Source organism: Macaca nemestrina, chromosome 3, assembly GCF_043159975.1.
Source record: "Macaca nemestrina isolate mMacNem1 chromosome 3, mMacNem.hap1, whole genome shotgun sequence".
NCBI classification, from domain to species: Eukaryota; Metazoa; Chordata; class Mammalia; order Primates; family Cercopithecidae; genus Macaca; species Macaca nemestrina.
In genome coordinates, this window is record NC_092127.1 from 63,638,419 (window position 1) to 63,652,483 (window position 14,065).

Consider the following 14,065-nt stretch of genomic DNA (forward strand, 5'->3'; position numbering starts at 1 on the left):
AATCTGCCTTGTATGGCTATTGACAGATTTGGGTCTTTTCCAAATGCCACACTCAAGTACAACAGTATGAACTGAAGTTTTAAAAAGCTATGCAATTTAACTCAAGGGACAATTGTTAAGCCTACTGCTATTATAAACAACGTAAAGAAAGCCAGATATGACCAGGTATAAATCTAGTAAGAAAATCATAAAATGGGCATGGTAATATACAATATATACGTAGTAAAATACATTTAAAACCTAGTTTGAAAATAAGAAAGTAACAGCAAAATGCAAAATGAGCAAAAGGCATGACTGAAGATTCTCCTGAAAACAAAATAGAAATGTTAGCTCCTAAATTCATAAAATGAAAATTAGCATTACTTACGAAATTAAAAAGAATAGCAAATTAAAACTACATTAAAAAATTCATATCAATTCATCAAAATAAGCTTAATAATATTTTGTTTTCAGTGGTGGTAAAACCCTATCTCAAATTTAATTTTTGGATATTGTCAATATATTTTCTTTAGCAGGCCATTTGAAAATATCAAACTTATAAAGGCAAATCTATTTTGAACAAGAAATTTCAATTGTAGAATATATTTTATGAAATTTACTCATGTGTCTACACATATAAATACCTGTGAATGTGAGGATATTGACTATAGTATTGTTTGATTTCAAAGGTGGGGAACAACGAAAATGGACAGACCTGCTATTTTAAAACATAGTATGTAATATGTATTAATCAAAAATTATAAGATACACTACGGAAATACATGTTAAGATATGTGGTTAAGTAAAAAAAATAAGATTAACAACTGTGTGATTTGTCTTTTATGTAAATAAATAAAAGTGATGTATGCATATATGTTTACATATAATTACATTATCACTGGGGAGATAAATTGGTAAGAAATATGGACCAGGATAAGGATAAGATGTACTTTTCATTGAAAACATTTTTGTACCTTTTGACTTTATAGAAAAAATATGAGCATAGAATGTGTATTCAAATAAATAAAATTTACAAATGTTATTTAAATCAATATACCAATTAAAAGTTTTAAAATTTATTTTATTTTATTTTATTTTTGAGACGGAGTTTTGTTTTACTCTTATTGCCTAGGCTGGAGTGCAATGGCGCAATCTCTGCTCACTACAACCTCCACCTCCCGGGTTTAAGCTATTCTCCTGCCTCAGCCTCCTGAGTAGCTGGGATTACAGGCGTGCGTCACCACAACCAGTTAATTTTGTATGTTTACTAGAGATGGGGTTTCACCCTATTGGTCAAGCTGGTCTCAAACTCCTGACCTCAGGTGATCCGCCTGCCTCAGCCTCCCAAAGTTCTGGGATTACAGGCGTGAGTCACCATGCCCAGCCTAAAAATATCTTCTTTTGGGTGAGTAGAGAGCACAGATTTTGGAGTCAGAAACACTTGGATTAAATTTCTGGCTTCAAACTAATTTATAAACTATATTGATGTGGCTAATGTTCTCAGTCTTTACGAGTTCATTTTTAGCTGAAAATTGTGTCAACAAAACCATTTCTGAATTTTTGAGAGGATTATATTGATAAGGCAGATAATTAGTCTAGCCTTCTTTCTTTCTTTCTTTCTTTCTTTCTTTCTTTCTTTCTTTCTTTCTTTCTTTCTTTCTTTCTTTCTTTCTTTCTTTCTTTAAATAAAAAACAACCACACCCTTTTCATTCCATAATAATACGATCTTCTACTGGGAGACCTGTTAAATCAGTGATAGGTTTGAAAATTGGAGATTTATTTTGTCTCTAGAAAAATAAAGTTCTTATGTTCTTAATATGCTTTGCATTTTCTTCTAATAAGTAAAATTATTCACATCAATAATAACAGTATAATTTGATATTTCCACTAAAAAAATAAGAACATCATTTAATTTTTGTTGTAGCATTTAATTTTTACCCATCTTCTAATTTACAGAAAGATTGTATAAGAATTCAAAGAACTCCCATATACACGTTACCTAGACTGAGCAAATGTTTACATTTGCCCAACAAATTTTTCTCTTTTCATGTATATATATATACACACACACACATACATGAGTTTTATGTATACATGTAATTTTTTCTAAAAATTTTGAGAGCAAGTTGAAGATATTCCACCTATTTACCCCTTAAATCCTTTGTGTGTATTTCCTTCGAATTAGGACATTGTTTTATATATTGTAATTATACCATTTTGAAAATCAGAAAATTTTACATTTACACAATGATATTACCTAATCTACAACTGAAATTCAAATTTCATTAACTGTGCAAATAGCTATTTTTATAATAACTTCTATAGCTTTTTTTCCTGCAGTTCCAATATCCAATTCAAGAACCCACTGCACCTGGCTGGAAGTGAGATATTTTAAGTCTTCCAAATTGAATTTTCAAGATTGTTTGGCTATTGTAGATCTTTTACATTTCCATACATGTGTTAGAATGAATTGCAGAAAAACTTGTCATTTTCCATAAAAAATTCTTCTAACAAAATTGAAAATTTTAACAAACTTGAGTTTTCTAACATGGGAATACATTTATTTATCCACTTATTAAAGTATTCATTACCTTTTCTTGGTACTCTCTTGTAGTTTTCAATGTATAGGAATGTGTTTTGAATTATTTGACAGATGAATTTTTGCCATTTATTTTTGCATGTTATTGAGAATTGGGTTTTTAAATTTCATTTTTCAATATTTTTACTGTCATATTTAAGTGTAATTGAATTTTATATGATGACAAATCTTTCAACCTTGCTGATTTTTAAAATTATTATTTAAAAAAATTTAGAGCAGTTTTAGGTAAACAGTAAAATTAAGAGGAAGGTATAGAGATTTCCCCTATATCTCCTCCCCACACACATGCACATGCATAGCCTTTCTCATTATCAGCATCCTCCAAGGGGATGGGGTGAAATGGGTCACCAGAGTCGTACATTTTTACCATTGGTTAGCCTACACTGACACATTATTATCACCGAAAGTCCGTGGTTCACATGAGCATTCACTCTTGGTGTCTGTTGGACATTCTGTGGGTTTGGACAATGTATAATGACTTTTATCCATCATTTTGTATCATACAAAGTATTTTCACTACCCCACGGATTCTTTGTACTTTGCCTATTTATCCTCCACTTTCCAACCCTTGGCCTGACAGTTTTAATGTCTCTATTGATTTTTTTCCCCAAAATTCATATATTTGGAATCATACAATGTATCGCCTATTCAGATTGTCTACTTTCACTTAGTATTAGAAATGTAAGTTGCCTCTGTGGCTTCCATAACTTGATAGGTCATTTATTTTTAGCACTGAATAACATTCTATTATCTGAATGTTTCATAGTTTACCTGTTCACCTATTGAAGGACATCTTGTTGCTTCTAAATTTGGGTGACTATAAATAAAGCTGCTTTAAACATCTATGTTCAGGTTCGTTGTGTGGACATAAGTTTTCATTTTATTTCAATAAATACCAAGGAGTGCACCTGATGGATCTTATGGTAACAGCATGTTTAGTTTTGTAAAAAGCTGCCAATCTGTCTTCCAAAGTGGCTGTACCATTTTGCGTTCCCCTCACTAGTGAATGAGATGCTGATGCTCTGTATCGTCACCAATGTTGCGGTGGTCCGTGTTGCAGATTTTGGCTGTTCAAGACCTCACTTCAAGGCTTTCCATAAACTACACACCTAAGGTAAACCTCACTGTGTTGGCATGACAATAAGTTAAATAGATCAATAGAAAAAATAAATAATATAGTGCAGTGGTATCTCCTTGTTATTTTAATTTGCATTTCCCTGATTTTACATAATGTGGAACATCTTCCATGTTGAAAACTTGAATCATTAATTCTATAGCTGTAGATATTTCAGAATTTTCTATGTAAACAATTTTGTGTCTGTAAATAGTCATTTTACATTTCTGTCTAACTTTTCCTTTTTTAATTTTAATATTTTTTTCTCTAGTTTTTATGTATTTTTCATATTTCTTGATTTATTTTATTTATTTTTTGGGCTAGGACTTCCAAACAATGTTAAATAGAAATGAGAAGAGCAGGTGACCATGACTTCCCTCCAAATTAAAGGGAAAACTATTAATATTATATCAATATGGTTGATGTTCCTCATAGATTTTCACACCCATCCTTCTGATTGTGGACAATGTATACCATATTCATAGTAACTGAGTGTTTTATTATGGAATGGATGTTGAATTGCATCTATTGAAATGATCATATATGAGTTTTCTCTTTATTTTGTTAATATGGTGAAACACACTGATACATTTTTAAATGTTAAGACAGCCTTGTATTACTGGGATAAGCCTTATTTTGGCAAGATAATTCTGTTCCATTTTGCATATTGTTGCATTTGATTCACTAACATTTTATAATTGATTTTTGTGTATATGTTCATTAGGGCTATTGCTGTAATTTTTTCAGCAATATTAGCTGTAATAATAGAATTTTACTCACTTTATAAGTGCATGCTACAATGTGTTATTATTTACATGCTTAATAAAATTCACAAGTAGATCATATAGGCCTAAACTTTCCTTGTGGAAAAATATCTTCTCATATTTTTGTTATTTTTCTTGTTTACGTTATATGAGTTGTATCTTTTTCCTAGTTTCTTAAGTTGAAATCTACAATCTTCAGTAATTGATTTTAAGCATTTTGTTTGTTTGTTTTTGTGACAGAATCTTGCTCTGTTGCCTTAGCTGGAGTTAAGTGATATAAGCATGGCTCACTGCACCTTGGAGGTTCAGCCTCCACCTTGGAGGTTCAGAAGATCTTCCTGTCTCAGCCTCTCACTACAGGTGCACAGCACCATACCTGGCTGTTTTTAAAATTTTTGCAGATATGGGATCTCACTTTGTGGCACAGGCTGGTCTCAAACTCCTAACCTCAAGTAATCCTCCTACGTCAGCCTCCCAAAGTGCTGGGATTACAGGTGTGAGCCACGGCTCCCAGGCAACTTTTTTTTTTTCCCCTAAATTAGGCATTTGTATTGGTTTCCTATGACTGCCATAAGGTCGCTTAAAGCAACAGGAATATATCTCTCACATTTCTGGAGTCTAGAGTCTGAAATCAAGTTGTTGACATGGCCATATACTCTCTAAAGCTTCTAGGAGAGAATCCATCATGTCTCTTCCAGCTTCTGGTAGCCTCAAGCATTTGTTGATTTGTGATAGAATAATTCTAATCTCTGCCTGTCTTCACATGCCCCACTCTGTGTCTCTCCTCTCCTGTAAGGATGTCAGTCATATTGGATTAAAAGTCTACACTACAACTGGAAGGTTAAGCAGTTTACAAAGAACAAATTTTCATATTGTTATCGGAGAAAGAAGACCATTTATTTAAGTAAATAAGACAATTCTGTGGTGATTTCCCTCTGGGAATAGAAAGTAATGTAGCATGAAAAATAAATTATTGATTTTTGTTTGTAGTTTACAAATGCAATGTAGAGCAGAAGATTACTCTGTAGGTCAGGTGCATTGGCTCATGCCTATTAATCCTAACACTTTGGGAGGCTGAGGTGGAAAGATCACTTAAGCCCTGGAATTTGAGACCAGCCTAGGCACTATCTTTACAAATAATTTTTGTTTTGTTTTGTTTTGTTTATTTATTTATTTATTTTTTATTTTTTAATATTATTATACTTTAACTTCTAGGGTACATGTGCATAACGTGCAGGTTTGTTACATATGTATACTTGTGCCATGTTGCTGTGCTGCACCCATCAACTCGTCATTTACATCAGATATAAATCCTATGCAATCCCTCCCCCCTGCCCCCTCCCCATAATAGGCCACGGTGTGTGATGTCCCCCTTCCCGAGTCCAAGTGATCTCATTGTTCAGTTCCCACCTATGAGTGAGAACATGCAGTGTTTGGTTTTCTGTTCTTGTGATAGTTTGCTAAGAATGATGGTTTAAAAATTAGCTGGGCACGTTATCACACACCTGTGGTCCCAGCTACTCGGGAGGCTGAGATGGGAGGATTGCTTGAGTCTGAGAGTTTGAGGCTGCAGCAGGCCTTGATGGAACCACTGTACTCCAGTCTGGGTGACAGGACAAAACCATGTCTCAAAACAAAAACAAAAACAGTTGCTCTGTGACCAATATTACTTTTAAAAAAGGAAAGTCATGGTTTCAAGCAATATGTATATATACATCAAACATTCATGTATCACAAATAAAGACTCTAGATAAAAATGTTACCATAGTCATTTTACAAATGATAAAATTAATTAAAAATGCAAACATTCTTGCTAAAATCTAGTACAGTAGCTTAGAACTAAGGTGCTTTTGATGCAGTTCGATAGGTGAAAACATTGTGCATTAGTTGCATTAATCAATCAGGCTGATTATCAATTTGATACAGTATTTAATTTTGATAGCTAATAAATTGAAAATAAAAGCTATATTAATTTTAAAAATTAATTTACTTCATTAAAGAGAAAGAAGATGAATACCAAAAAATAAAATATGATTATCTTTAAGAAATGAAATTTTGTGGGATTTAAACAGTTTTTTTTTCCAAATGTTTTACTTGTTTCTCCTTATATTTATTCTAATAAGAATGTCTTGTCTACATTTTTGAAGTAAATATCAATTAAGGGATGACATCTTCATTACCAGCAATTAGCGAAAATAAGTTATTAATGTAATTAGCATTTCCTACATCTTGATTCCATTGGTCACAATATATTTTACCGCAGGCTGTGGAATTATATCACGGAATTTGATTTTTATTGTCTCTGTATTCAGTGTCAAGTAATTGAATAATTTTACTGTGATCAAAGCATGTAAATCAATATCTTAATAACATCAAATAACCATCATTATTTTATACTGAAATCATGGTTAAAATTAAATGTGTAGTCATAAATTAATGTGTTTCACATATATGAGGTATGAAAAGTATTTATAATAAAACTCAATAGAAAATAGACTTAACTAAACATATTCACCAAAAATTGGCATTTGCAATATTCTAACCTCATACGTAAAATAGAGTCTATGTGGAAATTCCTGACAGTGTATAAACCAACTTGATACTGAGGAAAGCAAAAATAATACTTGTTCATTTTAAACCTCTAGACATACATCTTTGTTGCTGGAAAGTGGTGTTGGATGAAAGATTAAGTAGGTGTGTATTCCCTTAGGATTCTGTCACAAAGCTGGCATTTCTTTTTAGACCCCACACACAATGTAAAGATATAGATTTAATAAACAAACCATTTTTGATCTCAGCAAGGAACTTAGCAGGGATTTTGAAAGTCAAACACACAGGAGCCATGCTTAACTGTGGTGGTAAAAGTAACATCTGCCTGAGAGGTTTAAACAACAGACTTTTCAAATCACTTTTAAAGCCACAGTAGGAGATGTGACAACCGTAAGCAATACCTCAACCAGACGAGGAACATGAAAACTGGAAGAAGTCAATTACGTTCAAATACTAAAATAATCCCCATTAAAGGGAAACGAGAAATAAGTTGAAGTTCCTGCTTCGTTCTGTCTACCTAAGCCTTTATGTACCCTTTCAAGTCTTCATTAACGAATGTAAACTGACTTTAAAGAAAGAAAATAATCGAATGTTACCACTGATAAACGGTTAACTTTACACATTTAAGTTAGATGAGTCATTTATTTCAAAGTCAAAATTTATTTCCTAATTCAGTACTTTTATGTAGGATTTATAGGACATCAAGTGACATGTAATAATTACTACTGTACTGGACAATAAGGGTGTAAGGAGAAATACTGTGATGAACTAACAAATATCTGAAAAAGCAAGGTAAAAATATAACCGAAAGTACGTAAAGTCTTTGAAGTTCATTTAAATTTGTTTCATCTTTTCTACTGTACCTGCAAACAAAGAAATACTTGTGAACATTTCATACGTCTTTTAACTTCATCTGTTGTGGTGCACTAAACCTGTGACTAGATATTTCACTTGTTAAAACACTGCAAGTGGAGCTTAGGACATGAAGTAAACTCCAAAGAAGAAAATGTTACTATGAACCTTCTCTTGTACCCATCAGTAAAAAGGAAGAAAGTAACTTTCATCTTGGCATAAATAAATTATGTGTTCAGATGTCAGAAAACTATACACAGCATGGCTTTTCTGCTGTACGGAGTGAAAATAATGACAAAAGCAATGACTTGAAAAGGCAGGAAACAGTTTTCTCCTATAAATAAAGAATATAGTAGATACATGCTTCCCCTTTATACTGTTTCCTCAGAAAATATTTAATGATAACTCAGGCACTCACCATGGTATCTCACTAAATCTTAATTTTAAAATGACCTATGTGATGACATAGTTACTAAATGTCAAAAATGTTCTGTATGAAAAGTTCAACTATGAGAATACAGTTAAAATACAATTAGCCATTTTCTGTAATAGATGATAATTTCTCTTTGATTTCTTTGTGCAATGATCACCAACCAATTGAGGAAAATTTCCTACACACTGATACCCCCCCCCACACACACACATAAAATTTCACCAAAAATAGTCACAATTTCTTCCAAGAAGTGTTTTAAAGTGTTCCTCTCTGTTAATATACAATTGCTGAAGATGTGCACTCTTCCACCTGCATGAATACAATGCCCTTAATTCATCTGCATTTAGTTGAGGCTTGTATTAATGCAAAACATTCTTCTGAATATTATGAACATTTACTAAAAATTATTGCTTTAGGCTGAAGGACCAATTAAGCTCAAGGAACACGATGAATAAGTGATTATTTGATGGCTAGGACTGGAATAAGTTTTAGGATACCAAATTCTTCAATATTTCTGCTATATCACAAATAATAATATCTCTACTATGATAAAAATATCTCAATTAAAAAATACATATTATATTTCTATATGAAGATTCCCAAAATAATTACTAGATTGTGAGATCAATAAAATTATACTTTATCATTTTTCCATGTTTTTTATGAATGTATAAATAGATGGTTAGACTAAGTCAGTTAATTGATTTAGACATTTATGAATCTCTAAGGAATATATGTAATTAATTTCTTTCTGGAGAAAAATCAACCAAAAATTTAAAATACTGTAAAATTTCTGCTCATACAAATATGTCTACTTATAGAACCTTGCTTTTTCAGATCTTCGTTAGTTCATAACATTTCTTTTTATATCCTTACTATCCAAGTCAATACTAATTATTATATGTCATTTGATGTCCCCCATAAATCCTACATAAATTTCTACTCATAAGAATTTATGAATGATCCCTCATAAGAATTTTTAAAATGTTAAAATTTTTGGCTGTATATAAAATCAGAATCATTTTGTAACTATCAAGTACTCAATCACAATGCTTTTCATATTTAACAGACAGCTCTTCCTTATTATTATAATTTCTGATTAAAAAATTCAGATATGATGGAGCAGAATACTCATTTGCTTTTATGTTCTTTGAACTTGTTTTGGGTTTCCTTAGATTAAGTTAATGTCTTTTCAGGAAAGGTGGATATGTTTTTACACATATGTCTCCTTCTAAAGATGGCAATATTTTACACAACAGGATTGATATAAAACTGTCAATTAGGTAAAAAGATGAGGAAAATTCCAGACCTTTCAAATCATCTCTTGATTGTAAATACACCCTGCTCACTTTTAAAATCACTAAAAACTCATAAGGAAGATTTATATGAAAGATACTTTTCTCTGGAATAGAAAACATAAACATAAAGCAATCATTATCCTTGCTTCTACTACTCTGAAAATTTTTGAAGTTATTTAAAGCATATCTAACTGTCTGAGAATGCAGGAAACATAACAGGATTCTAGGTACCTTCAACTACATCTAGTGATGTCAGATTTGGCAACAGATAACACCTGCATTGTTACAGAATACAAATATATTCATACATTTTTCTCTCTGTTTTTTTCTTTATATCTGGAATATCTGTAGATCTGAAGTCTTGATGATTTCTAACTTTAACAGACATGTCATTATAATTATCCTGGTTTTCATTACATACTGAGGATTGTCTCAAAAATGCAGTATCTTATCAGATTCTAAGAAAAGCAACTACAGAATAATATCAGTAATTCAGATAAAAATGAAAGGGTCTAAAAAACTGTTACTGGATAACTTTTTCTAAATAGCCATCTGCATCGCTACTTACATAACAGACAATCATAGAAACCTGTAAAGAACAACTGTTTATTATCAATTCAGGCTTATGAATAACCCCTTTAAGACTGTAAGTATGAAGGATCATACATCTGACCTTTCATTTTAAAAATAAATAATATTTTTGTTTTCTTTATGAAAATTTATTGGCATATTTACTTTTTATGTGTCTTTATTAACACTATTTAAACCTTTTATGAACACTACTAAACCCTTATATATGATAATTGGTTGTCTGACAATCAGAAACAGTGGTAGAATTAAAATTAGTATTTTTCAAATACAAGTATCTATGTTTTATTTTATTCAAAAGAATTTCCATATAAAAATTCAATATATAAAACACCAAACATTTACTAATGTATCTTAGAAATTATGAACAATATTCATTTCATCCACACTTAATATTTAGCACCTTGTCTAGTCCTTAACTATATGAGGACCCAGTTTCTTGAAAATTAAATTAAATTGGAAGCATGAATTTATATTCTGAACCACACTCATTGTGACAGAGGTGAGAATAGAGCACAGTGCACACATAAAGGAGAATCACTTGTTTTAATCCACAGATGTATAAAAGTTCTAAGAAGTGGAATTATAAAGGAGAATCACTTGTTTTAATCCATAAGCTTACAGAAGTTCTAGGAAGTGGAATTTTATTGAGTTTTGAAATGAAAAAATTTTTAAGGTTGAGTGAATGTTATATAAAAGATATGTCAAATAACAAATAGGTGATGGGTATTTTTAATATTTTATCACAATGTTGCCGGTGATGGTCAAAGCAATACACTATTGGCTGTCAGGTGATCACAATAATGTTTACATAATTATTATTTTGTTGCACTCCTATAGACCTCTGATGTGTTATGATAAAGGAATGTGGAAAGAAGAGCTAGCCTTTAGGAGAGATCACATTAAATACAACAAAAATAAATTTGAAAGAAATAATTGAAAATCAGAAAACCCAAAATAATGAATAAAATTGTATAGCATACATCATTTTTATTCAAGTCACTGCCCAAAGATAAATAAATTTGTTGAGCCATGAAAGATAAACATATTTGTATAGAGTAATAAAAGAAAACTAAGGTTTAAAGCAGTAGAAGCCTTAAGGGCTTTGGAGAAGAGTCAAAATTGATGATGCAAGGAAACTTCAACTTCACGTATAATATGGTTTGGCTCTGTGTCTCCACTGAACTCTCATGTCAAATTGTAATTCCTAGTGTTGGAGGAGGGACCTAGTGGAAGGTGATTGGATCATGTGGGCAGATTTCTCCCTTGCTGTTCTTGTGATAATGAGTGTGTTCTCTAAGATGTGGTTGTTTAAAAGTGTACAGAATCTCCCCCTTTTTTCTCTCTCTCCCTCTCCTGCTTTACCATGGTAAGAAGTCCTTGCTTCCACTTCACCTTCCACCATAATTGTAAGTTTTCTCCCAGACAACTTCCTCTACAGCCTGTGGAACTGTGAGTCAATTAAACCTCTTTTCTTCATAACCCAGTCTCAGGTGGCTTTTTATAGCAGTGCAAAAATGAACTGCTAATAAGTAGGGGAGTTTTGCCATAAAGATACTTGAAAATGTGAAAGCAGCTTCAAAACTGGGTAATTGGCTAAGGTTGGAACAGTTTGGAGGACTCAGAATAAGGCAGGAAGCTCAGGAAAGATTTGGAACTTCCTAGAGATGTGTTGAATGGTTTCAACAAAAATGCTGATAGTGATATAGACGGAGAAGCCAGACTGATGAGATCTCAGATGGAGATGAGGAACTTATTGGGAACTGGAGTAAATGTCAGGCTTACTACGCTTTAGTAAAGAGACTGGTTGTGTTATGCACCTGCACTAGATAACTGTGGAACTTTGAACTTGAGAAAGATGATTTAAGGTATCTGGTGGAAGAAATTTCTAAGCAGCAAAGCATTCAAATTGGCCTGGCTGCTTCTAAACACATACACTCATATGTGTTCACAAAAAAGATGGTCTGAAATTTGAACTCATATTTAAAAGGGAAGCACAGCATAAAAGTTTGGAATATTTGCAGCTCAGCCATGTAGTAGAAAAGAAAAAAAACAAACAAACATTTTCTTGGGAAGAATTCAAGGCTGCAGAAATCTGCATAAGTAAAGAAGAGCCGAATATTAGTAGCCAAAACAATGGGGAAAATGCATCCAGGGCATGTCAGAGACTTTTGAAGCAGCCTCTCCCATTACAGGCCTGGAAGTCTAGGCAAGAAAAATGGTTTTGTGGGCCTGGCCCAGACCCTAATGCTCTGCACAGCCTCAGGACATAGAACTCTGTATCCCAGACACTCCAACTTCAGCCAGGTTTAAAAGGGTCCAAGGTACAGCTAAGGGCCTTGCTTCAGAGGGTGCAAGCCACAAGCTTTAGTGGCTTCCATGTGATGTTGGGCCTGTGATTGTGAAGAGGGCAAGAATTGAGGCTTGGGAGCCTCTGCCTAGATTTCAGTGGATGTATGGAAATGCCTGGATGTCCAGGCAGAAGTCTGATGCAGTGGCAGAGCCCTCATGGAGAACCTTTACTAGGATAACATGGCAGGGAAATCTGGGGTTGGAGCGCCCACACAGAAACCCCACTGGAACACTGCCTAGTGGAGCTATGAGAAGAGGGTCATCATACTCCAGACCCCAGAATGGTATATCCACCAACAGCTTGCATTGTGCACCTGGAGAAGCAGCACACTCAATACCAGCCCATGAAAGCAGCCACTGGGGCTGTACCCTGAAGAGTTACAGGGTTGGAGCTACCAAGGTCTTGGGAGCCCACCTCTTGCATCAGCATGCCCTGGATTTGAGACATGGAGTCAAAGAAAATTATTTTGGAACTTTAACATTTAACAACTGCCCTGCTGTGTTTTAGAGTAGCATGGGGCCTGTAGCCACTTTGTTTTGGCCAATTTCTCTCTTTTGGAATGAGAGCATTTACCCAATGCCTGTAGTCCATTGTATCTTGGAACTAACTAACTTATTTTTACCTTACAGGGTCATAGGTGGAAGAGACTTGTCTTGTCCCAGATGAGATTTTGGACTTGTACTTTGCAGTTAATACTGAATGAGTTAAGAATTGGGAGGATTGTTAGAAAGGCACGATTATGTTTTGAAATGTGAGAAGAACATGAGATTTGGAGGGTCTGGGGCAGAATTATATGGTTTGGTTTTTGGCTAGGGGCAGAATGATATGGTTTAGTTTTTGTCCCCACCAAAATCTTATGTCAAGTTGTAATTCCCAGCGTTGGAGGTGGGGCCTGGTGAGAGGTGACTGGATCATGGGGGCAGATTTCCCTTTTGTTGTTCTCATGATAATGAGTGAGTTCTCTTGAGATATGGTTGTTTAAAAGTGTGCAGAACCTCCAAGTTTGCTCTCTTTCTCTCCTGCTTTACCATGGCAAGATGTGCTTGCTCTTCACCTTTTGCCATGATTGTAAGTTTCCTGAGGCTTCCTAGCCATGCTTCCTGTACAGTCTGTAGAACTGCCAGTCAATTACACTTCTTTTCTTTATATATTACCCAGTCTCAAATAGTTCTTTATAACAGCATGAGAACAGACTGATACAATAGAATAACCCTTTTGTACTTGATGTATTTTCATATGAATTTAGAAGCAGTGTAGTAAATGCTACAGTAAATTTCATTACATAAAATTTTCACTGCAGTAAATACTACAGTAAATTTCATTACATATAATTTTCTTACTGTAGTAAATAATATAATTTTGTTACATTTAATTTTCATAGACTTTTTCAAGCAGTTTTATGTTTCCAACAAAATTGAGCAGATGGGACAAAGATTTTCATATACTTCCTCCCCTACACATGCAGAGCCTCCCCTATTATTCACCGTTATCAATGTCTACCACAATGGTAGTACATTTGTTACCATTCATGAAC